The following is a 25,942-nucleotide window of genomic DNA, read 5'->3' as shown; positions in this document are numbered from 1 at the left end:
ATCCTATTTTCCTTCCTGGGGATGAACTCAAAACTGTCACTATTTATTCCAAGACATGACCCCGAAATGAATTCATGTCAATCAAATGTTTATTGAGTTCTTACTATGTCCTCATCACTTTCCTTATCTGCCTAGAATCAGCCTCTTCCTGATGATGTCATATTGTGGCCTAATGCAGTAAAAATAAAGGTATTATCTTTGTCCTTGTATAATAACATTTTATTCAAGAAAGAGTTGAGTAGAAAAATATTGTTGAAAGCCTTCCCACTTAGGCAGGGGATTGCATCATTAGGAAAATGAGTGATGATAAATTTGTAATGTTCTACATAATTTTCAAGAATATAAGAAGTATTCCCCAATTGATAAATTATCAAAGGATATGAGCAAGGAGTTTTCAGATGAAGAAATTAAAACTACCTATAGTCATATGAAAAAATGATCTAAATCACTACTGATTAAAGAAATGCAAATCAAAATAGCCCTGAGGTACCACATCATACCTATCAGATTGCCTAACATGACAAAACAGGAAAATGATAAATGTTGGAGAAGATGTGGGAAAATTGGAACATAATACATTGTTGATGAAGTTGTGAACTGATCCAGCCACTCTGGATAGCAATTTGGATATATGCCCAAGGGACTATAAAGTCTTGTTTACATACCCTTTGACCCAGCAATACCATTGTGTCCCAAAGAGATAACAAAAATTATTAATTATAATAATAATATATATTACATATATATACATATATATATGTGTGTATATATATATATATATATATATATATATATATATATACACATATATATAGGATCCACATGTCAAAAATTATTTATAGCAGCTCTTTTTTGTGGTGGCCAAGAATTGGAAATTGAGGGGATGTCCATCATTTGAGGAATGGCTAAAGCAGTTACAGCATATGAATGTAATGAAATATTATTGTTCCATAAGAAAGGATGAGCGGACAGACTTCAGAAAATCCTGGAAAGATGATATGAACTGATAGTGAGTGAAGTGAATGGAATCAGGAGAACATTTTGTACAGTAAACAACAACATTGTACAATGATTAACTTTGAGAGACTTATCTCTGCTCATCAATGCAAGGATCTAAGACAACTCCAAAAGACTTATGTTGGAAAATGTTGTCCACCATCCACAAAAAAGAGCTATGAAGACTAAAAACAGATAGAAGTGTACTATTTGTTCTCTCTCTTTTTTGGTTTTTGTTTCTTTTTCTTAGGGCTTCTCTCATTGGTTCTAATACTTTACAACATGACTAATGTGAACATATGTTTAAAATGAATGTACGTGTAGAGCCTGTGCCAGATTGCATGTTGTCTTATGGAAGTGAAAGATTAAAACTAAAAATAATAAATTTTAACAAGAATATAGGAAGTAACAGGAGAAGCACTAAAGGAACTTTGAATCGACAGGGAAATGACAATGAGAAGAAAGGCATTTACTTCTCCATCTTGTGGAAATGTTATTCCGTTACCATGAAATATCAGTGCCTAGGAACTTATGCCATGGTAAAGGACATGCACTATTGAGATAAACTAGTCTGTAAAGATGAGAATTAGACAGCAAATGTTGATAGGGTAACATAGAAAGGGTGGTAGCAAATTTTGTCTTTGCATTTCTTAGACAAGAAAATGCTACTTTACGCACTAGACTAATGACAATATTGTGCATCAACAGATAGACAGGAGCTGTAACATTTTATCTCATAAGAGAAATATCTAATGAGTTTATTAGAATCTTAAGATGAGTTAGATAAATTCCTAATTTTTTCAAATCTTAAGTATCTGGAGCACTGAGAATTGCCAAGGGACTCAAAGCAGCAATGTGTCAGAAATGGGACTTGAACATGGGACAGCTAGGTGGCACTATAACGCATTAAGTGCTAGGCCAGGAGTCAGGAAGACTCATCTTCCTGAGTTCAAATCTGACCTCAGACACTTACTAACTCTGTGATCCTGAGTAAATCACTTAATTCTGTTTGCCTCAATTTCCTCATTTGTGAAATGAGCTGGAGCAGGAAATGGCAAACCACTACAGCATTTTTTTCCAAGAAAATTCCAAATAGGGTCATGGAGTGTCAGGTACAACTAGAATGATTCAACAACAACAAAATAAAAATAACCCTGAGTTACCACTTCATATCTATCAGAAATGACAAATGCTGGAGGATATATAAGAAATCAGGTACACTAACGAACTGTTGGTGGAGTTGTGAACTGGCCCAACCATTCTGGAGGATAAATTGGAACTATGCCCAAAGGGCTGTAAAATGATAGCCCTTGACCCAGAAATACCACCACTAAGTCTATATCCCAAAGAGATCAAAAGGAAAAGAAAAAAGATCTAAATGTACAAAAATATTTACAGCAGTTCTTTTTGTGGTGGCAAAGAATTGAAAATTGAGGGGATGCCTTTCAACTGGGGAATAGTTAAACAAGTTTTGGTATATAATTGTAATGGAATACCATTTTGCTACAAGAAATGATGAGGGGGAGTTGGTTTTGGAAAAACCTGGGAAGACCTATTTGAACTGATGCAAAGTTGAGTGAGCAGAACCAGGAGATTATTGTATCCTTAAGAGCAATATTGTAATGATCAACTGTGAAAGATTTAGCCACTCTGATCAGCATAGTGATCCAAGATAATACCAAGGGACTCATGATGGAAAATGCTATCCACCTCCAGCAAGAGAACTGCTGAGCTCTAAGTGCGAATTGAAGCATAATTTTCTTTATTTTTCTTGCTTTCTTCTGACAGGACTAGTATGGAAATATGCTTTGCATTATTTCACATGTATATTATATTAATATCATTTTGATTTCACACTGATTTCAAATTATTTGCTTTCTCAATGAGTGGTAAAAAGTTGGAGGGAAGGAAGGAATTTGGAACTCATTTCTTTTTTAAATGTTAAAAATAAATCAACAATAAAATTTACAAACTCATTCTTGGAAAATCTCCTGAATCTCTCCTGTCCTAGTTTCTCATGTAGGATGGTATCCTCTCTGTTTTCCTCTTAACATTATCATCATGATCATCACCAATAGTTAGGTTTTATTTAATCCTGATGATTTAAAAAGTGATTTAAAGTATTTTCTTCTTTTATCCTTATATCAGTCCTTGGAGGTAGGTGTTATTATTGTCTCCATTTTACTGATTAGGAAATTAAAGCAGTCAGGTTAAATGATTTGCTCAGGGTCACATGACTAGTAAGTGTCTGAGGCTGAATTTGAAATCAGGTCTTCTGACTCCAGATCCCATGTGCTACCTACTGCCTCACCTACCTGCTGCCTTCAAATCTACTCTCCCTAATCAAGGATGCATGACACTTTATGCTTATCTTTACCTTCTAATATCATGAACTTTATAATACACTGGTTATTTGCCCTCAAATATGCAATTATTTCCACATAAAGAGCCAGTTTGCTGGTTTGTGAGAATCAGATCTAAAATAGAAATTTTACTTGTTGGTTCCTCTACTTTTTGAAGGATGTCAAAAAAGATTTGTCACTGTGACAAATCAATAAGTTGCGTGTATGTGTGTGTGAGTGTGTGTGTGTGTGTGTGTGTATGTGAAATAGAGAGAGGCAGAGAGAGAAAGAGAGAGACAGAGAGAATGGAGAAAAAGACAGAGAGAGTTGGAATAGACACCTTTTTGATTTAAAAATTTCATTAATTTATTATGCCTCTGTACTAGACTTGTTATCTATTTCACTGACCAAACTTCTAGTTCCTATTGCATCTTCTGATGAAAAAATCACTTATTTCTCTCTCCATTCATCTTCATCCAAGTATTTCCCTCCACATTTCCTCTGAGTTCTGCAGTTCCTCATATATATATATATATATATATATATATATATGTGTGTGTGTGTGTGTGTGTGTGTTTTATATGTATTACTTATACATACATATACTTATATCTTCTGTAAGTATGCATTATATTTTGCATCTTGAAGTACAATGCTTCACCACTCCCTGTCTTTTTATCTATTCTATTTGTTTAGAATAGTGTTATACCCCTTCAGATTCGTATTTCAGTCCCAGATTTCATCATACCAAGTTTCAATTGTATTCCTGTTTAAAATTTCCTCACTTGCTTTTGACCTAAGTTTCAGACATTTACATATGGGTATCCAAGATCATTGATGGTACTTGTAACTGTTTTCTTGCTTGAGTGTATCAATAACTATGCTTTCTTCATTGTAACTATTTTAGTTTATCTAGCTTAGTGAATATGTATGTACATGTTCTCCCTTTTCCATTCCTGTTTTTAAGTCTTTTCCATTAGATTTGTAATAAATATAGCAATGCATTCTTATCATCTTTTATTAGATTTAATTCCATTCCTATTCAAAGATCTGTCATCCTAGAGTCAAGATGGCAGAACATGGTAGGAACTTACCTGAACTCTTCCAAATGCCCCTCCAAACAACTTTAAAATAATGTCTCAAAAGGAATTCTGGAGCAGCAGATACAACAAAGGATGGGATGAAACAATTTTCCAGCCCAAAACAACTTAGAAAGTCAACAGAAAAGGTCTTACTGAGATGAGAGTGGAGTGCAGTCTAGTGCAGGTGGCCCAGGCAAGCCAGAAGCAGGCTATGCTCCAGCAAGGCAGCAGCAGGGTACCAAACCCTAAATAATCCAGTGAAGACCTTGAAGGCAAATAAATCAATAGGGGCAACTTCTGGAGCTCTCAGCTGACAGATATTAAGAGAGATGGAGAACTGGTCAGAAGGACATTGTATTTTGTTGGCAATGGGTAGAGGAATCTGTTGTATGGCCCAAATGAGAATCTGGGTCACAGACACATGTCATAGTCCTAAGTTGGGGAGGAGCACTAGCACACTAGAGTATGTGGCTTCAGGGGAGCCAAGATCCTGGCCACAGGTCAAAGGCAGAAAAGAGTATTTGTGGTCACTCCTAGACCAGAGCACAGGCCAGGAAAAGAGTTGCCATACCTCTCTTAAATCATACCATCTTAGAAAAACTGAAAATTTATAGGTTCCTATAATTAGATATGAAAACAGCAGCAAGAAAAACCAGAAATTTAGGACAGTGTCACATACACCCGAGAAGTTGAGCCCAACTTTGACATTAAATTAAAAGCCAAGAAATAGTCTGGAAAAATGAGCCAAAAAACCAAACCAAAATAAAAAGAACTGACTAGAGACAGTTACCATAGGAACAAGGAAGATTAAAACATAGTCAGAAGAGAACAACAGTACCAAAAAGGTTATATGCAAACTCTTGAAGGAAAATGTGAATTAATGTCAGGCTAGATAAGAATTCCTGGAAGAGCTAAAAAAAATTAAAAGTAGAAGTAGAAGAAAAATTAGGAAAAGAAATAAATGATGCAAGAAAATCATGGGGAAAAGTCATCAGCTTGGTAAAGGAAACACAAAAAAAATGAAAAGAAGATGAATAAAAATGCACTGAAGAAAACAATTCCTTAAAAAGTAGAATTGACGAAATGGAAAAGGAAGTACAGAAGTTCTTTGAAGATAATAATTCCTTAAAAATTAGAATTTGGCAAGTAGAAGCTAATGACTTCATGAGACATCAAGAAATAAAACAAAAAAAGAAGAAAAAATATAGAAGAAAATTTAAATAACTCATTGGAATAACAACTTCCCTGGAAAATAGATTGAGGGAAGATAATTTAAGAATTATTTGAAAGTCATGATAAAAAGAGTCTAGATATCATATTTTAAGAAATTATCAAGGAAAACTGTCCTAATATCCTAGAACCAGAGTGTAAAATAGAAACTGACAAAATCCATCTGTCACTTCATGAAAAAGATACCAAAATGAAAAAAAGAAATCAAGGAATGTCATGGACAAATTCAAGATCTTTTAGGTCAAGGAGAAAATACTGTAAGGAACAAGGAAGAAATAATTTAAATATCATGTAGTGACAGAATTGCATGGGATTAAGTAGCTTCTACATTAGAGGATGAAAGGGCTTGAAATATGATATTCTGGAAAGCAAAGGAGCTAGGATTATTTTTTTTTATTTAACTTTTAACATTTATTTTCACAACATTTTGGGTTACAAATTTTCTCCCCTTTTATCCCCTCCCCCGCCCCAAACCCAAGCATTCTAATTGCCCCTGTGACCAATCTGCTCTCTCTTCTATCCTTCCTCTCTGCCCTTGTCTCCGTCTTCTCTTTTGTCCTGTAGGGCCAGATAGCTATCTTGACCCCTTAACCTGTATTTCTTATTTCCCAGTGGTAAGAACATTACATTTGATCCTAACACTTTGAGTTCCAACTTCTTTAGCTCCCTCCATCCCCACCCCTTCCCTTTGGAAGGCAAGCAATTCAATATAGGCCAAATCTGTGTAGTTTTGCAAAAGATTTCCATACTAGTTGTGTTGTATAGGACTAATTATATTTCCCTCCATCCTATCCTGACCCCCATTACTTCTATTCTCTTATGATCCTTTCCCTCCCCATGAGTGTTGATCTCGGATTGCATTCTCCTCCCCATGCCCTCCCCTCCATCCTCCCCCCCACCCTGCTTGTGCCCCTGTCCCCCACTCTCCTGTATTATGAGATAGGTTTACCTATCAAAATGAGTGTGCATTTTATTCTTTCCTTTAGTAGAATGTGATGAGAGTAGACCTCATGTTTTTCTCTTGCCTTCCCTCTTTATCCCTCCACTAATAAGTCTTTTGCTTGCCTCTTTTATGAGAGATAATTTGCCCCATTCAACTTCTCCCTTTCTCCTCCCAATATTTCTCTCTCACTGCTTGATTTCATTTTTTTTTTAAGATATGATCCCATCCTCTTCAATTCACTCTGTGCACTCTGTCTCTATGTATGTGTGCGTGTGTGCATGTGTGTGTGTGTGTACTCCCACCCAGTACCCAGATACTGAAATGTTTTAAGAGTTACAAATATTGTCTTTCCATGTAGGAATGTAAAGAGTTCAACTTTAGTAAGTCCCTTATGACTTCTCTTTGCTGTTCACCTTTTCATGGTTCTCTTCATTCTTGTGTTAGAAAGTCAAATTTTCTTTTCAGCTCTGGTCTTTTCATCAAGAAAATTTGAAAATCCTCTATTTCATTGAAAGACCATTTTTTCTCCTGAAGTATTATACTCAGTTTTGCTGGGTAGGTGATTCTTGGTTTTAGTCCTAGTTCTTTTGACTTCTGGAATATCCTATTCCATTCCCTTAGATCCCTTAATGTAGAGGGTGCTAGATCTTGTGTTATCCTGATTGTATTTCCACAATACTTGAATTGTTTCTTTCTAGCTGCTTGCAATATTTTCTCCTTGACCAGGGAACTCTGGAATTTGGCCACAATGTTCCTAGGAGTTTCCCTTTTTGGATCTCTTTCAGGCGGTGTTCTGTGGATTCCTTGAATATTTATTTTGCCTTCTGGTTCTAGAATCTCAGGGCAGTTTTCCTTGATAATTTCATGGAAGATGATGTCTAGGCTCTTCTCTTGATCATGGTTTTCAGGTAGTCCCAGAATTTTTACATTGTCTCTCCTGATTCTATTTTCCAGGTCAGTTGCTTTTCCAATAAGATATTTCACATTATCTTCCATTTTTTGAATCTTCACGCTATGCTCTGTAATATCTGTCTTTCTCATAAAGTCCTTAGCGTCCATCTGTACCATTCCAGTTTTGAAAGATCTATTTTCTTCAGTGAGCTTTTGAATCTCCTTTTCCATTTGGCTAATTCTGCTTTTGAAAGCATTCTTCTCCTCATTGGCCTTTTGAACCTCTTTTGCCAATTGAGTTAGGCTAGTTTTCAAGGTGTTAATTTCTTCAACATTTTTTTGGTTCTCCTTTAGCAGGGAGCTGATCTGCCTTTCATGCTTCTCTTTCATCCCTCTCATTTCTCTTCCCAGTTTTTCCTCCACCTCTCCAACTTGACTTTCAAAATTCTTTTTGAGTTCTTCCATGGCCTGAGCCCACTGGGTGGGCTGGGACACAGAATCCTTGATTTCTGTGTCTTTGCCTGATGGTAAGCATTGTTCTTCCTCATCAGAAAGGAAGGGAGGAGGTGTCTTTTCTCCGAGAAAGTACCCTTCAATAGTTTTATTTCTTTTCCCTTTTCTGGGCATTCTTCCCAGCCAGTGGCTTGACCTCTGAATATTCTCCTCATACCCACCTCGCCTCCTGGTCCTCCCAGCCAGCATTTGGGGACTGAGATTCAAATGCTGCTTCCCGCCTTAGGGCTTTTGGAGGGGGCAGGGCTGCTATTCAGTGTGAGAATTAAGTTCAGATGGTCAGGTTGGGGCAGGGCCGCCTCTCAGGCACAGTTCCCTCAGGGGGTTTATGCACAGACCTTCCACAATGGATCCAGGCTCCCGCCCCCTTGGGGAGCCCCTGTCTGCAGCTGCCTCTCAGCTTCTATCTCCCAGGGGGGCCCGAATCATGGGGGCACCCCACTCCCCTCTCGACCCGCCGCCGCTGGAGATCCCGTCCCTAAAGCCTGCTTGGATCTGTACCTCTCGGAGCCGTGGCCCCCGCAGGTCCGGGCTGGGCTCTGCGTCTGCAGCGGGACGGACCTTTTGCGAGAGGTTTGCAGGTCCCTCTGTGGGTGGAGGGACCCGCGTGGCCGCTGGAGATCCCGTCTCCGTAGCCTGCTCAGATCTTTTCCTCATGGTGTCGCGGCCACTGCAGGGCTGCACTCAGCTCCCAGTCCCGGCGCCCAGTCCACAGTGCGAAGGACCCCCCGCGAGAGGTTTGCAGGTCTCTCCAGAACAGAAATCTCCCTTGCTCCAATATTCCATGGCGTCTGGGTGCAGAATTCACCGTGGGTTGGTCCCCTCTAGCCGTTCTGTGGTTTGTGGGTTTGGAGCTATGTGTATGTGCGTCTTTCTACTCCGCCATCTTGGCTCTCGGAGCTAGGATTATAACCAAGAATCACCCACCCAGCAAAACTGAGCCCAAACTTCCACAGGAAAAATGGATATTCAGTGAAATACAGGACTTTTAAGCATTTCCAATGAAAAGACCACAGCTGAAAAAAATTTGATTTTCAAATATAAGATTCAAGAGAAGTATCAAAAGGTAAATGGGAGAGAGAAAACATAAGAGATTCAGTAAGGTTAAACTTTTTACATTTCCACTTGGGAAGATAATATTTGTAACTTCTAAAGACTTTCTCATTTTTAGGGCAGTTAGAAGAAGTGTACATCAGGGCATTGGTGTGACTTGAGTATGATGGGATAATTATCTTTAAAATATTAAGGAGTGGGAAGGAGGGATGTGCTGAGAGAAAAGGGAAAAGAGAGATAGACTGTGTTAAATTATCTCACACAAAAAAGGCATGAAGAAGACATTACAGTGGAGGGGAAGATGGAAGATGGTGGGCAATTCTTGAGCATTCCTCATCAAAATTGGCTCAAAGAGGGAATAATACACACTCAATTGGGTATAAAAATCTATCTTACCCTATAGAAAAGTAGAAGGTGAGGGAGATAAAAGAAGACAGGGACTAATAGATTAGGGGGTGGATTGGACGAAGTGGTGGTTATAAGTAAAACACATTTTCAGGAATGATGGGGTAAAAAGTGAGGGGGGAGAGAGAGAGAGACAGAAAGAAAGAGAGAGAGAGAGAGAGAGAGAGAGAGAGAGAGAAAGAGAGAGAGACAGACAGACAGAGAGAGAAGAGAGAGAAATGGAAATGGAAAATATGTTGATTACGGTTGAGGGAAAGAGACACATACAGAATTAAAGTAAGTAGATAGAGCAGAATCTATTGTCCATCAGCTGAAGTTAAAAATAAAATTAAAAAACACCAGAGGCATCAATCATGATATCAGACAAAGTGAAAACAAAAGTAAATCTAATTAAAAGAGATGAGCAAGGACCCTACATTTTGCTAAAAGTTTCCAGAGACAATGAAGTAATGTCAGTACCCAACATATATGCATCAATTAGTATAGCAACCACATTATTAAAGGAAAAAATAAATGATTTACAAGAGGAAATAGTAAAACTACACTAGTGGGGAGACTTAACTTTTCCATCTCAGAACTAGATAAATTGAACCAAAAAATAAATAAGCAAGAAGACAAATAGAATTTTAGAAAAGCAAGGTATAGATTCATGAGGCTAGAAATGAATGTACATTTTTCTCAATGGAACCTGGCATCTGCACAAAAATTGACCATGTATTAGGATACAAATTAATAATTAACTGGAAACTAAATAATCTAATCCTAAAGAATGAATGAATCAAAGAAAAATCATAGAAACAATCATTAAAGAAAGTGACAACAATTGACAACAATGAGGCAACATACCAAAATTTGTGTGATGCAATCAGAGTAGTACTTAGAGGAAAATTATATCTCTAAATATATACACTAATAAAACAAAGAGCAGATCAATGAATTGGGCATCCAACTAAAAAAATTCACAACTAGGAAAAGAACAAATAAAAAATCCATGATTAAATACCCAATTGTAAATTCTGAAAACCAATGAAGAGATAATTAAATTGAAAGTAAGAAAACCAACAAACTAATAAATGGATTGGAACTGGTATCATGAGAAAATACATAAAAAAAAGGAAAAGATGGAAAGAAAAAGAAAGGAAGGAGGAAAAAAAGGAAAGAAAAGAAAGGAAAGGGAAGGAAGGGAAAGGAAAGAAAGAAATCTTGCCAGTAAGCCCCAAGTTAACTGGGCATCTTCTGGCCATCCAAATTTACCTACCTTTGGATAGGAGAAGGAAGGGAAGGGAGAGAGAAACAGGAGTGGAGGAGCAAAGTTACCAGCTAGTTGGGTCCCCATTCAGTCAGCTGGGTCTACTCACAGATTGTTGTGTTCATCCTATGTTGTTGTAGAAGACCATGCCATCAGAGAAATAATGACATGACTTGCACTTGACTTTGTTTTGAGTGAGGGAAGGCTGTGCAAGGTCACCAGTCTCACTTTCTCCTCTGGAGTCATCTGGATTCAGTGATCAGATATTCATCAGGATGACTGGATATGGTCCAGGATGCAATGGGAGACATTGGTCCCTTTAGACCAAGACCTATTCAGGCACTCACTTAGGGTGGGGTAATGCCCATCCAGTGAATAGACCTGTTTAAGAAGTAGTCAGGGGATTGCCCATAATACAATCAATATAAATCATATGATTATCTCAAAAGATGCAGAAAAAGCCTTTGACAAAATACAATATGTATTCCTATTGAAAACACTAAAGAACATAGGAACAAGTGGATCTTTCCTTAAAATGACAAGTAATATCTACCTAAGTCATCATCAAACATTACCTATAATGGAGATAAGCTAGAAGCCTTCCCAATAAAATCAGGGGTGAAGCAAGGAGACCCATTATCACCACTATTATTCACTGTTGTACTAGTAATGCTAGCTACAGCAATATAAGAAGAAGAATAAATTGAAGGTATTAGAATAGGCAATGAGGAAACAAAGATGTCACTCTTTGCAGATGATATGATGGTATATTACCTAGAGAAGCAATTAAAAAACTGGTTGAAAGAATTAACAATTTCAGCAAAGTTTCAGGATACAAAATATACTTACATAAATCATCATCCTTTCTGTATATTATCAACAAAGTCCAGCAACAAGGGATAGAAAGAGAAATTCAATTTAAATAACTGTAGACAATGTGAAATACTTGGGAGTTCACCTGGCATACTAAAGCCAGAAGCTATATGAACACAATTACAAAATGCTTTTCACACAAAGTCATATCTAAACAACTAGAAAAATATTAATTGCTCATGGGTAGGCTGAGCCAATATAATAAAAATGAAAATTCTACTTAAATTTTTCAGTGCCATACCAATCAAACTACCAAAAATTTATTTTATAGGGCTAGAAACATAATGACAAAATTCCTCTGGAACAACAAAAGGGCATGAATATCAAATGAATTAATGAAAAAAGAAGTAAAGGAAGATAGTCTAGTTATACTAAATCTCAGGCTGTATTATAAATGGTAATCATCCAAAAAAGTCTGGTACTGGCTAAGAAATAAAGTGGTAGATCAGTGGAATAGATTAGGTACACAATACACAATAGTAAATAACTATAATAATCTAAAGTCTGATAAGCCCAAAGATTCAAACTTTTGGGATAAGAAGTCATTATTTGACAAAAACTGCTGGAAAAGCTGGAAAACAATTCAGCAAATCTAGATATAGACCAACATCTCACACTGTATACCAAGATAAGGTCAAAAGAGGTACATAGTTTATACATAAAGGATGATAGCATAAGCCAATTAGGAGAGCATGAAATAGTTTACCTGTAAGATCTATGAATAAGGGAAGAATTTATAACCAAACAAGAGATAACATTAAGAGATGTAAAATGGTTAATTTGGATCCTATTAAATTTACAAAAAGTTTTTGCACAAACAAAACCAGTTGCAGACAAGATTATGAGGAAAGCAGAAATCTGGGTAATTTTTTTTGTAGCAATTATCTTTGATGAAGTCTGCATTTCTCAAATATATAGAAAAATGAATGGAATTTACAAGAATAAAAGTTTTTCCCAAATTGATAAATGGTCAAAGGATATGAGCAGGCAATTTTCAGATGAAATCAAAGCTACCCATAGTCATGTGAAAAAAATACTTTAAATCGCTACTGATTAGAGAAATGCAAATAAAAACAACTCTAAGGTACCACCTCACACCCATCAGATTGAGTAATATGACAGAAAAGGAAAATGATAAATGTTGGAGGAAATGTGAGAAAATTGAGACACTAATGCACTGTTGATGGAGTTGTGCACTTACTGGTCCAACCATTCTGGTGAGCACTTTGGAATCATGCCCAAACAGTGATAAAACTGCATACCCTTTGATTAAGCAATACCAGTTTTAGGTATATAGCCTAAAGTGATCAAAATAAAATGGAAATAACCTATGTGTACAGAAATGTTTACAGACTTGGAATTTGAGGGGATAGCCATCAACTGGGGAATGGTTGAACAAGTTATGGTATGTGATTGCAATGAAATGTGTATGTTAGTTCTTCGTTGCCAAAGAAGACCATGCCATCAGAGAAATGATGACATGACTTGCACTTGACTTTGTTTTGAGTGAGTGAGGGCTGTGCACGTCACCAGCCTCATTTCTGCTCCAGAGCCATTTGAATTCAGTGACTAGATATTCATCAGGATGACTGGAGATGACCCAAGATGAGGCAATTGAGGTTAAGTGATTTGCCAAAGGTCACAGAGCTAGTGAGTGTCAAGTGTTGGTGAGATTTGAACTCAGGTCCTCCTGACTCCTGCACTGGTGCTGTATTCACTGCACCACCTACCTGCCCCTTGTAATGAAGTACTATCGTGTTATAAGAAATGATGAGCAGAATTCTTTCATAAAAATACCTGGGAAGACTTACATGAATTGATGCTGAGTGAAGTGAGCAGAGCCAATCAGGAGAACATTGTACACAGATAAAACAATACTGTACGGTGATCAACTGTGAATGACACTTAGCTGTTTTAAGCAACACAGTGATCCAAGACAACCAAAAGACTTATGATAAAAAATGCTATCCACCTCCAAAGAATTATGGAGTCTGAATGCAGATTGAAGAGTGATATTTTCCATTTTATATTTTTCTGTGTTTTCTTTTGAAGTATCACTAATATGAAAAATGTTCTGCATGATTGAACATGTATAATCTATATCAAATTACTTACCAACTCAAGGAGGGGAATATGAAGGAGAGAGGGAGAGAATTTGGAACTAAAAAAAATAACATTAATTTTTCTACATGTATTTGGTAGAAAAAATAAAGTTATTAAAAAAAGAAAAAAACAATCTATCATCCCTTCTTAGCCAATTGTGAATGTAACTCCTGTACCAAAGCCCATTGATATGGGGCTCTCTCCATACTGGTGCAGATCATTGCCCTGTCATGCATGGGAGGGAGGGTGGAGATGGAGAGTTGAAATTCACTTTCAATCTTTTCTGTATTCTCTTTACATTGCTGGGTTACTTAAGATCCTGCAGTGTCTTTGGGCACTTTTGGTTTCCATCTTTGAGAAAGATGGATGACGCCAATCCCACTTATGACTGATGAAGGGAAAACATCAGAGAAACTGACAGTCTCTATCATGTTCTTAGTACCAGCTTGCTAAACCAGAAACTTTCAGGAACTTGTCCTTGGATGATATCTAGGATGGTTGGTTCCTGATGGAAGAACTTTACACTGTATTGGCTTGGCATATATTCTCTTATGTATATATTCTCTGATTTACATTTTGTTATGATTTGGATAAATGTGTTTATTTGCTATTTACTGTGAGTGTCCACTGTGGACCTGTTATTTGGTGGGGAGTAAAACCTTGGATGTAAGGCTTGGAGTCATCCTGTCCCCCCAGTAATAAAACAGCAATCAGAAGTTAGCTTGAACCTGATTTTTTCTGTTAGGCTAACAAGATAAGGAGCAGAGAGATGTAACTCCAGCCTATTAGTTCCTCTTTCTAAAGAGAGCTGCAAAGCTGAACATCTAGGTCCAGCCTCCTGCTTCCCCTCCTGGTAGAAATCAGTCTCCCTTTGATGTGGGAAGAAAAGGCTAGAGATATCTGTTCTGCCTTCCTTGGAGCAACCCCAATACACCCCCCATGCTACATGCAGGGCATGACACTCAGTACACTTAGGCGACCTCACTACACTTGGGGCCTCATCACATGCATATTTCAAATCCATTTTTTTCTTCTGCCTAACTTGTCTTCAATAGGTAGACTTGAGATGAAAACAACCTGTATTCCTATGATTTTTCGTTGAGTTTGTTGCCTAAATTTTCATCATTTCTCGAGAAACTTTATTGACTTCTTCTAGCAATATCATTTGTGCCCACTTGAACCACCAGCATTAGGTAGAAGTTATGCATTTTGGTAAGTCTTGGCAAGGACTCTATTGTGTTGTCATCCACTACCTGGGAAGATGACTTATCTCTATATTGTTGTTATTAGGTCAACAAATAGCTCTCTCGGTACATCTGGGCCAGTAATCACTAAGCACTGCTACTTTTTGATTCACCATCTTACTCTTATTGGATGATTTTTTTTCATCTAACAGGTTATGTGGGTTTATTGGATTATTTTGTGGAAGACAAGTTGCTACTTCTTCTCAGAGATTCCGCTTCTTTAGGGAGACGTCAAACTTGTTTTTGACTTCAGTATACATTCATCTTTTTTCTTCTTTTCTTCCAATCTTCAACTTCCTGATAAGGATGAAGTTTCCCTTCCAACCCTTCAAATTCATTTTCCTTCTATTGAAGCCCTGCTAGGTGACTAGTCTAACTATGTCCCTTAGTCAAGTCTGGGCTCATTTTCTTTAACTGTAAAAGGAGGGGCATGGAATACTTCCACCACTTCCAAGTACTAATATTCCACAATTCTAAGCAATTTGCATGTATGCACACTGTGTTTCAAAAACAAACATAAGCTTCTCTCATCACTTATTAAGAAGTAAGAATTTGTCTCAGGAGAATACAAACTAGCTACCAGGCTTTTTTCTTTAACTGGAACACTGGGGGTAGGACTTGGATTGAATCATAAAATTCTTTAGCAAATGAATATTGTCCAGTTCAGAAAAAAAGTGGTTATTAAAAATATCCACAAAAAATTTCCATCTTGTGAATCACTCAGACATTGAAAGGGAATGGAATAGAAGCAGACAAGGATGTCACTGGTGAAATTCTTAGTAGTTTGTTTTTTTGGTCCTAGACCTGTGATTTCATCAGGATATGTACGGAGAGAATTCAGGGAGGGTGGACTACTGATGTGGTAACTCCCTGTCTGGAGCACTAAGAGGTTCAATGGTTTGGCATGGTTACATAGTTAGTATGTGGCAAATGCTGAACTTGAACCCAGGTCTTCCTGACTGTGACATTCTTCCATATTATATTGCTTCTCGTAAATGCCTTCTATTCTGAGAGTGTTCCAATACCCCTTCTCCTTCTCTCACAGTTCATTGACGAGATAAAATTGGTTTGGATTATATTTTGAAATAAAATATTTATTTAACCATTCTAAAAAAAAGTGTACAGGAAAAATTACGGGTGAGTTTTCCCAAATTTGATGTCATTTTGTATTAGATTACTCTTGTAATGCCAGAACATAGTGCTCATATGAACCTAAAGTGGAAGGAATTTTCAAATCATGCCAAGCCCATTCTCCATAAGGTGAAAAAACCCACGACTGAGGTGTCTTTGAAAGTGAATGAAATTCCAGCTCTCTCTTGGAAGGAAGATGAGGTGAACTCAGTCCTATTTGGGGTTTGCTGAACATCCTGAATGACACTTACCAAGTGTTCGGAATAAATTCCAAAGCACAATTTGCCAACTGCTTTTTCCGTCACTCAAAACATGTACTTGGTGTTGAATTCAATCCATATGTTTCTCTTTCACTTACACTTAAGACACCAAGATTTTGCTTAACAATACCTATATAATGTGATATGAATTTTTCAAGAGGTTTTATTTTATATATTTTGTAAATTGAAAAGAAAAGTCATATTTTGCCAAGGGAAAGTTAGGTGCTAAAAATCTGACACAAAATCTCATTTTTCTCATTACTTTCAGTCCTAAGGGATATAGTGCAGTGCAATATGAAAAATCCTGAATCCATATTTTGGGTCAAACTTGACTCAAGATAGCTCATTGGTTCAACCTTGTGACAAAATGAAATGCAACACTAGTAGACCACCTACCACTCCCATTGACCCCTATTAAAGATCTGGCTGCAAAGGGAAGTCATTCTATTTTGTCAAGTATATATAATTCCCTATATTATGCACTTAAAACAAGACAAAAGGATAGTCCCTTTGCAGGACCTCTAATTAATTGGCTTTGCAAAAGTAAGTCTTTTCAGAGATTCATAAACCATTGAACTCTAAGGCTAAGAGAACCAGCTTTTCTAGAACTGTTAGCAGCAACCATGGAATGGTGACCCTGGTGGTATCTTTATTCTCCCTGTCAGCCTCTTTGGTCTCATTGGACCTGATCAACCATTATTTCAATAACTCATCAGATTGTTGTTGAAATTTTTACAATTTCCTAACTTTTTTGGTGATGAAAGCTGATTCATTCCCAAATTCCTCTTTTCCCTCATGGGTCAAATCACCTCCTTCTCTGTGGTAATTAGTGTAAGTCAAGCATCTCTTACCACCTGATCCAGTTCACAGTTTTCACCCTTATTTCCACTGCCATTTGCTTTCCCTTATAGGACTTATTCCATTGGGGTTCAACATATTTTCCAGCAAGGTCACTGGTTCATAGATCATATTTTATGCCCTTTGTATAAAGGGCATAGTGGGTTCCCACTTCTGTCAATATGAACTCTTACACCTGTCATGAGTGCCCTTGTGCCTTTCCCTAAAACCAAGAAAATATTCACTTCTCTGCAATTGTTAGATGTTCTGGGATAGTTAGTTTGTTTTCATTTTCCATTAACTGGAGATCCAGCTTTTCTAGGACCGTTAGCAACAACCATGGAATGTTTACCCTGGTGGTATAAAGAATAAAGATTCTTCGCATCAGTCTCCTCATATTTCATTGAATAAAGGTAGGTCCCCCCGCTTCATGTCCCATTAATAAGACTCCCTCTATGTGGCCAGAAGAAAGGTTGCAATAGGTTGCTGGCTCCTGTATTGACCACCTAATCACCTGAGGTTCACTTTTATTTGCATCACTTTTCATTGATTTCAACAGGTAAGACACTTTCAATTTCATTCCTGTTAGTTGTATCAAATACTTTGGACCTGGTCTGACTCAGACTGGCCTGGTAAAGACTTGGGATTGAGCAAAGTGAGACACTCATAGATCATCTAACATTTCCCAGAAATAAATATAGTTCATAAAAGTATGGAAAGGCTTGTAGTCAAGATGATCAGAATTAAAATCTGGAGTCAGACACTGACTAACTTTGTGACCCAGGGCAAGTCACTCAACCTCTGCCCTTATCAGTGCCCTCAGATGTAAAATGTGAATAGTAATTACACTTACCTCTCAAGATTCTTGTGAGGATCAAATAGAATAACATTTGTGAAGTGCTTAGAACAATGTCTTGGACATAGTAGGCACTCAACACATGTGAATTCCTTCCTTCCTTCACCTCCATTTTTGCCATAGTGGCCTTCCTGGTCAGATGAGTACATCTAGTCACATGACGTCATGGAGTTTTTGAAGCCGGAAGAGTTCTAACTCCTTGTGTACTAGGCTTTAGAGTTTTAGTCTACCAGGGAGCTGTCTCAGTGGCGCAAGTCTTAGTCCCAAGGACCTTTGGAGGGAAAAACGTGCCTCACCTTTATGGAGCAGATCTTACTCCAGTTACAAGTGGGCATTCAGAATCCTGAATTTGAGTCTTGGTTCTTCTACTTTTTAGCTAGATACTCTTACATAAGGCATTTGAGCCTCATTTTTCTCATTTATAAAAATTGGAATAGTATATTATTATATAATACAATATATTGGAATGATAATTGCACTATTTTTCCTCTGTACCTAAGGACTATTCTATCAAATTATAGCTTGAACTTTCTAAGTATGTTGTCACCCCCATTTGAATGCGAGCTCCTTGAGAACTGGAGTAGTCTTGTTTTTCTCTTCGCATCCCCAGGTACTAGCACAGTGCTTTGCATATAGTAAGTGGTAGATACATCCTTTATTCATTTAGATGATTGTTCTGAGAAAAATGTTTTGTAAACTACAAAGCATTAAATAAATATGTATTTGTGTATTATTGTTATGACTATGTTTTTTTATTATCTAATTCGGATTGATTTCCTCCTAATAGCTGACTGAGATCTTACCTGACTGAGAGGTTTTATTTGGAACTTATAACATTATTCCTATGGAAAACTGTGTTCTGGGTTTACCATCCTATTCCCAAATTCTCACTTTCAGTTATGGTCCCCTAGAGAAACCCCAGGAATAAGATAATGGATTTGCACTCATGAAACAATAGTTTACACGTTACCACAGATGTGTTTTCCTTGAAAGCCATCCAGGGGACACAATTAGTTCAAGTAAAAAACATTCAAAAAATTGTTTAGTAAGCAGAATAGCTACAAAACAGCTCTAAAATGAGCCCTTAACCTGACTCATATTCTTTTACAAATACATGTGATGCTGGTGGGAAAAGGAGACTTGTGTGGTGTGGAGAGAGTGTCCACTAACATAGAGGTAATTACATAAGTAACACATGTGCCCAAGGCAACCCACACCTCTGGCACTGTAAGGCCCCCAGTCTCTTCTCTAGTAGACAAATAACCCCTTTGTGTTTCCTAGTTTCCACCATCAGCAGCTTCAGAGTCAGTGAAACCTTGACCTGGATCACTACTCTTATCCTTCAAATGCAACTGAAGCTTGTAACATACAGGAGGAAGGAGTCTCAGTTCTAAGTACTAACATTCATTCCCCTCACTATGCATTGTTTTTACATATATCCTGGATTGATTTATTTGTGAAATTTAAGCTCCATAATGATGGTGACTATCTCACTTTTATGCTTGTATACTTAGTATCTAGCACAATGCATACACTATATAATAGATACTTGACAATGTCTAGTGACTAATAAACTGATATAATATGAAGTAGAAAGTGATAAGGTCCAAGGAAAGACTCATATAATTTATCCTATTAATCAACTTTTCAAAATTGGCTGGTAAAATCTGGAGAATGGAAAGTGTTACTCTGGAGGAAATAAGTAAAAGATGAGAAAAGGGACTTGAGCAAAGAAAAAAAAGAAAATTATGGTAAGAGAGGTTGAATTGGGACTAGAGACCATAATCTCACTTGACCAAACCACAAATGAAATGATAAAGAGAGTGATGATGGTGTCTCGTTTGTCTTGGCTTATTTTTGTCCCTTTCAGCAGTGAATACAAAATCTCAACAGTAAATTTCTTAAACTATTATGTTGATATGACCCATTGATTTCAACTGATTCTCCTATTTCATGGAACCACAACTTATTCTAGCCTTGCTTCATGCCTCTCTTTTGTTTCTGAGAAATTGCTTGCATAGTTTCCTTGGAAACAAACAATTTATATTTCTTGTGGGATCTGGGGAGGTGGAGGATAGTTTTCAAGAACACTATACTCTGAAATCCAGTGGAATAAAGATTTCACATTGAAAACTTTCCACTCTCTTATTTCCCTCAATTGGGTGACTACAGGGTTGGCTTTGACTCACTCTGTTCATCTGTATTCCTAACTTTTCCATATCTTTTCAGTACTTCTATAGATATATAACCATTTACCCTCTCTTTTTTTCGGTCTGCATACATAGTAATAATAAATCATATTTCAACAGCAACTTTTCCAGGTAGACAGGACAAGTATTATAATCCCTGTTTTACAGAGAGGTGAAGAGGCTATCTTTTATCAAACATCTCTTAAGAAGGTGAAATCAACATTTGAACCTAACATTGGATTTGCAGGAATTTGAACTCCATTCCTGATCTCTTCCTTTTCTGTTTCCTCTTCCCATTCCCTATATTGCCCTTCTCTCCCCTCACTCTTTCCTATTAAGCACTTACTGTGTGCCAAGTGCCTTATTAAGCATTGGAGATGCAGATCCAAGTCCCTGCCTTTATGATTCTTAAATTCTTATACAGGAAGACAACACGCAAAAAAAGAGCTTAAAAGGTGTTTGTGTGTGGGGAAGGAGTTCCCAGTTTTTTCTGAAGATGGAGTTTTTGGAAAAAAAACTCCCCAGTGGGAGAAGGGGAAAGAGATAGAAGGAGAAGGGAACTGAGACAAAATGGTAAATGGTAGGGGATGAAGGACCACTAGTTTGGTCCTCTGATAAAAATGGAGAGAGAAGGGACCTAAAAGAAGTGGAATAAAAGTCAGAGTGGCAAGGTCTAGAGTTCTAATATCTGTGATGAAAGGAGATCATGTATATAGAACAGAAAAAAACCAACAAAAGCATCTACTTTGAGAATCTGTCATAACAAGTGCATTGAGAGTGGCTGAGTGCAGAAGCCATGGTGGATCACTAGGAAATTCAGACAGAAGCAGCAACTGAGGCAGAAGCTGGAGTCCGATACCAGTTATCTCACTTAGAATGGTAGTAACATCAGTATCCAGACCAACACAATGGTAAAATTAAACAGTAACTTTCCCTGGAGTTGGGCAGAGGATTGACCTAAACAGAGTCTGATATGAGTGATGAGGTTGAAAATATAAGTACACAAACCAACAGAAAATAGTGAACATAAATAAAAAAATACCAAGTGTTAAGGAAAATCCAGGAATAAACCTAGAATAATAGGGTAACTATGCAATAAAGTCAAATAGAGCTTCAAAAAAATTGCTTGACATCAAGGATTATAAATGTGCCTGGAAAAAATGAAACAATGGATTAAAAGCTGAATTTAAAATTCCAGAACAAAATTGGAAAGGAGAATAAATAGCTTAGAATAAAGGGTAGAAAAACTTTCCCTGGTCGTGGAGTCTCTGAAAACCAGAATACACCAAAAAGAACTAAATGATTCCATGATAGAACAAGAAATACTGAAACAAAGTGAATGATAATAATTAAAAAGCAACTATAAAGTATGTAATATTAAAAACAACTGACCTGAAAAGTAGATAGAAGAGAGATACATTGGATTCCTTGAAAATCATGACAAAATAACAACAATAACAAAACCTGATACTCTGTTTCAAAAAATTATTCAGAAATAAAAACCCAACCAGGTCATAAAGTGTTATGCAAATTGTCTGGGACAAAATATAACAATTGCCTTTATTTTCTTAAACAATTAATATTAAAACCTTTTTCATATTAAAAAAAACTTTCAGCATACAACATGTCCTTTTAGGACAATTATTTGTTTTTACATGATTTGGCAAATAGTTTTCAAAATTTTGACAAATATATTTTAATTCTTCATTATGAAACTACATATTATATTGTATATTAAGCACATTTTGCAAATTTATTTTTTCCATGAAAGCTGTTTAAATCAGGTGGTATTGCAGGTCATTGAAGCATGTTTATGTCTATCTCTTAGATAACTTTCTTAACCTTTCATGATATGTGGCATGGTGCAAAAAATCCTACTGCAAAATTCCATTTCCATTTGAGAATTTCTCTAATTCCAGAACAATTGGTGCAATTCTAGGTGTAGTGGGAAAAGATCCTCAAAATTTCGGGGGCAGGCTTATGAAGTTGCCCAGATCTTCTAGGCTATCCTGGAATTCTTGTGACAACAGTTTTGGTATATCCCTGAATTTAAAAAAAATGTTTAATCAGTAAAAATTACCCTTTTCCTCCCAATCTTCAGTACTCCAAGCTTTGTATTGTCTTGCTCCTGATAAACTTTTTAGATGTATATGAACTCATGATTAGAATGAGTCTTCCTCTAGTCTTTGAATTCTTCTTCCAATTTTAAGAAGCCTAAACCACTGGAGAATAATCCCTTTAGCTCTCATTCCCACTCTAATTTCTGTTTTCTAAGAATATAGTTTTTTCAGTTCTTGGCATTGCTTTTATTTTCTGTTGTTGTGAACTACATTTTCTTTTGCATTGCCATGTGATTGATTGTGTTCATCTTGGTCTTCAATTATTCTCTTAACATTTAACTTCTACACACCAAAAATTACTACAATATCTCTAATATTACTTGAAGTACACTATTTAAGTGCTACAGATTTTATTTGCTGCAAATATTAATTTCCTTGTAGTATTGTCCATTCTTTAAAATTCAGTTATGAACATGACAAAAGAGTACAATGAAATATACACATACGTATACATATGTAATATACATACGCACATGTATATATATGTTATATATATATAGTGACATTTAGCACTTTATTGAGAAAACTAAATAAAACTGAGGAAAATAGTCTAATCTGGTTTCATTTGATAAAGGTCTGCTGTTCTAAGGCCAACTAGTGTTACTCTATAGATCCTGTCCTCTGCCTTAGTCACACCATATCAATGGCTGTATTTCCCTTTCTTGGCTCTACATTTTAGGATCGAAATTTATAAACCATGGACCTATAGTAGAGGGTGACTGATATTTTAAACCATGCCATATTAGAATTGTTTGAAGAGACTGAGAGAAGCTCATCCTGGAAAAATTGCAGGGAATAAATGAAAAACTCATATAGAAGAATGCATGAGTAAAAAAAGCATTTATTATTTCATTTTCCTTTGTTTTTTGCTAGGTAGGCATAAGCAATTCAGATATAAAAATGAGACAATACCTAACCTGCAGATACTTGCATTCTAAAACTGGAGACAACACATACAGGGGATTGGTGGCTAGGGAAGGGAGTTTTGGTATTAGGAGTCATAAGAATAGAGTGTATCGTCTCAGGTCAATTTATTGTCACGCTCTTTTCTGAAATAATGATAGTATTTATCTGATTACTATTTGAACATTCTGATTCTGTTACATCCAGACCCAGTATGGGTGAATGGAACATCAGCTCTCATTGCAACCACTTCTAAGTCTTTCGCAGTTGATGATCACTACAATATTTTTTAAATTAATTAATTTATTTAAGTTTTCAATATTCATTACCACAAAATTTTGAGTTCCAAATTTTCTCCCCATTTCTTCCCTCCCCCCACCCCAAAATGCCAAACATTCTAATTACATCACCAATCTGCCCTCCCTTCTAATATCCCTCCCTTCCCTTATCCCCATCTTCTCTTTTGTCCTGTAGGGCAACATAAATTTCTATACCCCATTACCTGTATTTCTTATTTCCTAGTTGTATGCAAGAACAATATTCAACAGTTGTTCCTAAATTTTGAGTTCCAACTTCTCTTCCTCCCTCCCTCCCCACCCTTCCCCATTGGGAAGGCAAGCAATTCAATATAGGCCATATCTGTGTAGTTTTGCAAATGACTTCCGTAATAGTCGTGTTGTATAAGACTAACTATATTTCCCTCCATCCTATCCTGCCCCCCATTTCTTCTATTCTCCCTTTTGACCTTGTCCCTCCCCAAGAGTGTTGACTTCTAATTGCTCCATCTTCCCATTGCCCTCCCTTCCATCATCCCCCTCACCCTGCTTATCCCCTTCTCCCCCACTTTCCTGTATTGTAAGGTAGGTTTTCACACCAAAATGAATGTGCATTTTATTCCTTCCTTAAGTCGAATGTGATGAGAGTAAGCTTCATGTTTTCTCTCTCACCTCCCCACTTTTTCCCTCCACTGAAAAGTCTTTTAATTGCCTCTTTTATGAGAGATAATTCGCCCCATTCCATTTCTCCCTTTCTTCTCCCATTATATTCTTCTCTCACCAATTAATTTCATTTTTTAACATATGATCCCATCCTATCCAACTCACCCTGTGCTCTCTGTCTCTCTCTCTCTATGTGTGTGTGTATGTGTGTGTGTGTGTGTGTGTGTGTGTGTGTGTGTGTGTGTGTGTAATCCCACCAACTACCCAGATACTGAAAAAAAAGTTTCAAGAGTTACAAATATCGTCTTTTCATGTAGGAATGCAAACAGTTCAACTTTAGTAAGTCCCTTAGGATTTCTCTTTCCTGTTTACATTTTCATGCTTCTCTTGATTCTTGTGTTTTAAAGTCAAATTTTCTTTTCAGCTCTGGTCTTTTCATCAAGAATGTTTGAAAGTCCTCTATTTCATTGAACGACCATTTTTTCCCCTGAAGTATTATACAGTTTTGCTGGGTAGGTGATTCTTGGTTTTAGTCCTAGTTCCTTTAACTTCTGGAATATCATATTCCATACTCTTCAGTCCCTTAATGTAGAAGCTGCTAGATCTTGTGTTATCCTGATTGTATTTCCACAATACTCAAATTATTTCTTTCTAACTGCTTGATACATTTTCTCCTTGACCTTGGACTCTGGAATTTGGTTACAGTGTTCCTAGGAGTTTCTCTTTTTGGATCTCTTTTAGGGGGTGATCGGTGGATTTCTTGGATACTTATTTTGCCCTCTGGTTCTAGAATCTCAGGGCAGTTTTCCTTGATAATTTCATGAAAGATGATGTCTAGGCTCTTTTTTTGATCATGACTTTCAGGTAGTCCCATCATTTTAAAATTGTCTCTTTTGGATCTATTTTCCAGGTCAGTTGTTTTTCCAGTGAGATATTTCACATTTATCTTTCATTTTTTCATTCTTTTGGTTTTGTTTTGTGATTTCTTGGTTTCTCATAAAGTCATTAGCCTCTATCTGTTCCATTCTAATTTTGAAAGAACTATTTTCTTCAGTGAGCTTTTGAACCTCCTTTTCCATTTAGCTAATTTTGCTTTTCAAAGCATTCTTCTCCTCATTGGCTTTTTGAACCTCTTTTGCCAATTGAGTTAGCCTATTTTTAAAGGTATGATTTTCTTCAGCACTTTTTGAGGTCTCCTTTAGCAAGTTGTTCACCTGCTTTTCATGATTTTCTTGCATCTCTCTCATTTCTCTTCCCAATTTTTCCTCCACCTCTCTAACTTGATTTTCAAGATCCTTTTTGAGCTGTTTCATGGCCTGAGACCATTGAATATTTATTTTGAATGTTTGGGATACAGAAGTCTTGACTTTTATGTCTTTCCCTGATGGTAAGCATTGTTCTTCTTCATCTGAAAGGATAGGAGAAGATATCTGTTCACCAAGAAGGTAACCTTCTATAGTCTTATTTCCCCTCCTTTTTTGGCATTTTCCCAACCAGTTACTTGACTTTTGGGTCCTTTGTCAAGGGTAGGGTATACTTTGGGGGTCTGTAAGATCTCAGTTCCTCCAAGGTGGTACAATCAAGGGTGTACTCTGGTCTGGGAGCAACTAGAAATTTTTGTGCCCAGAATCTGAGTAATAGAGTTTCTTCTTCATGACCACCTTGCCTCCAGTTCTGCCAAGACAGCACTGAGGGCTGAGATTCAAATAAGTTGCAGAGGCAGGGCTGCCATTCAGTGTGAGATAAAGATCAGCTGCTCAAATCACTCAGGAGTTAGACGGGGG

This window comes from Notamacropus eugenii, chromosome 5 (genome assembly GCF_028372415.1).
Source record: "Notamacropus eugenii isolate mMacEug1 chromosome 5, mMacEug1.pri_v2, whole genome shotgun sequence".
In the NCBI taxonomy this organism is placed as follows: Eukaryota; Metazoa; Chordata; class Mammalia; order Diprotodontia; family Macropodidae; genus Notamacropus; species Notamacropus eugenii.
Note: the sequence above shows the minus strand (reverse complement) of the source record.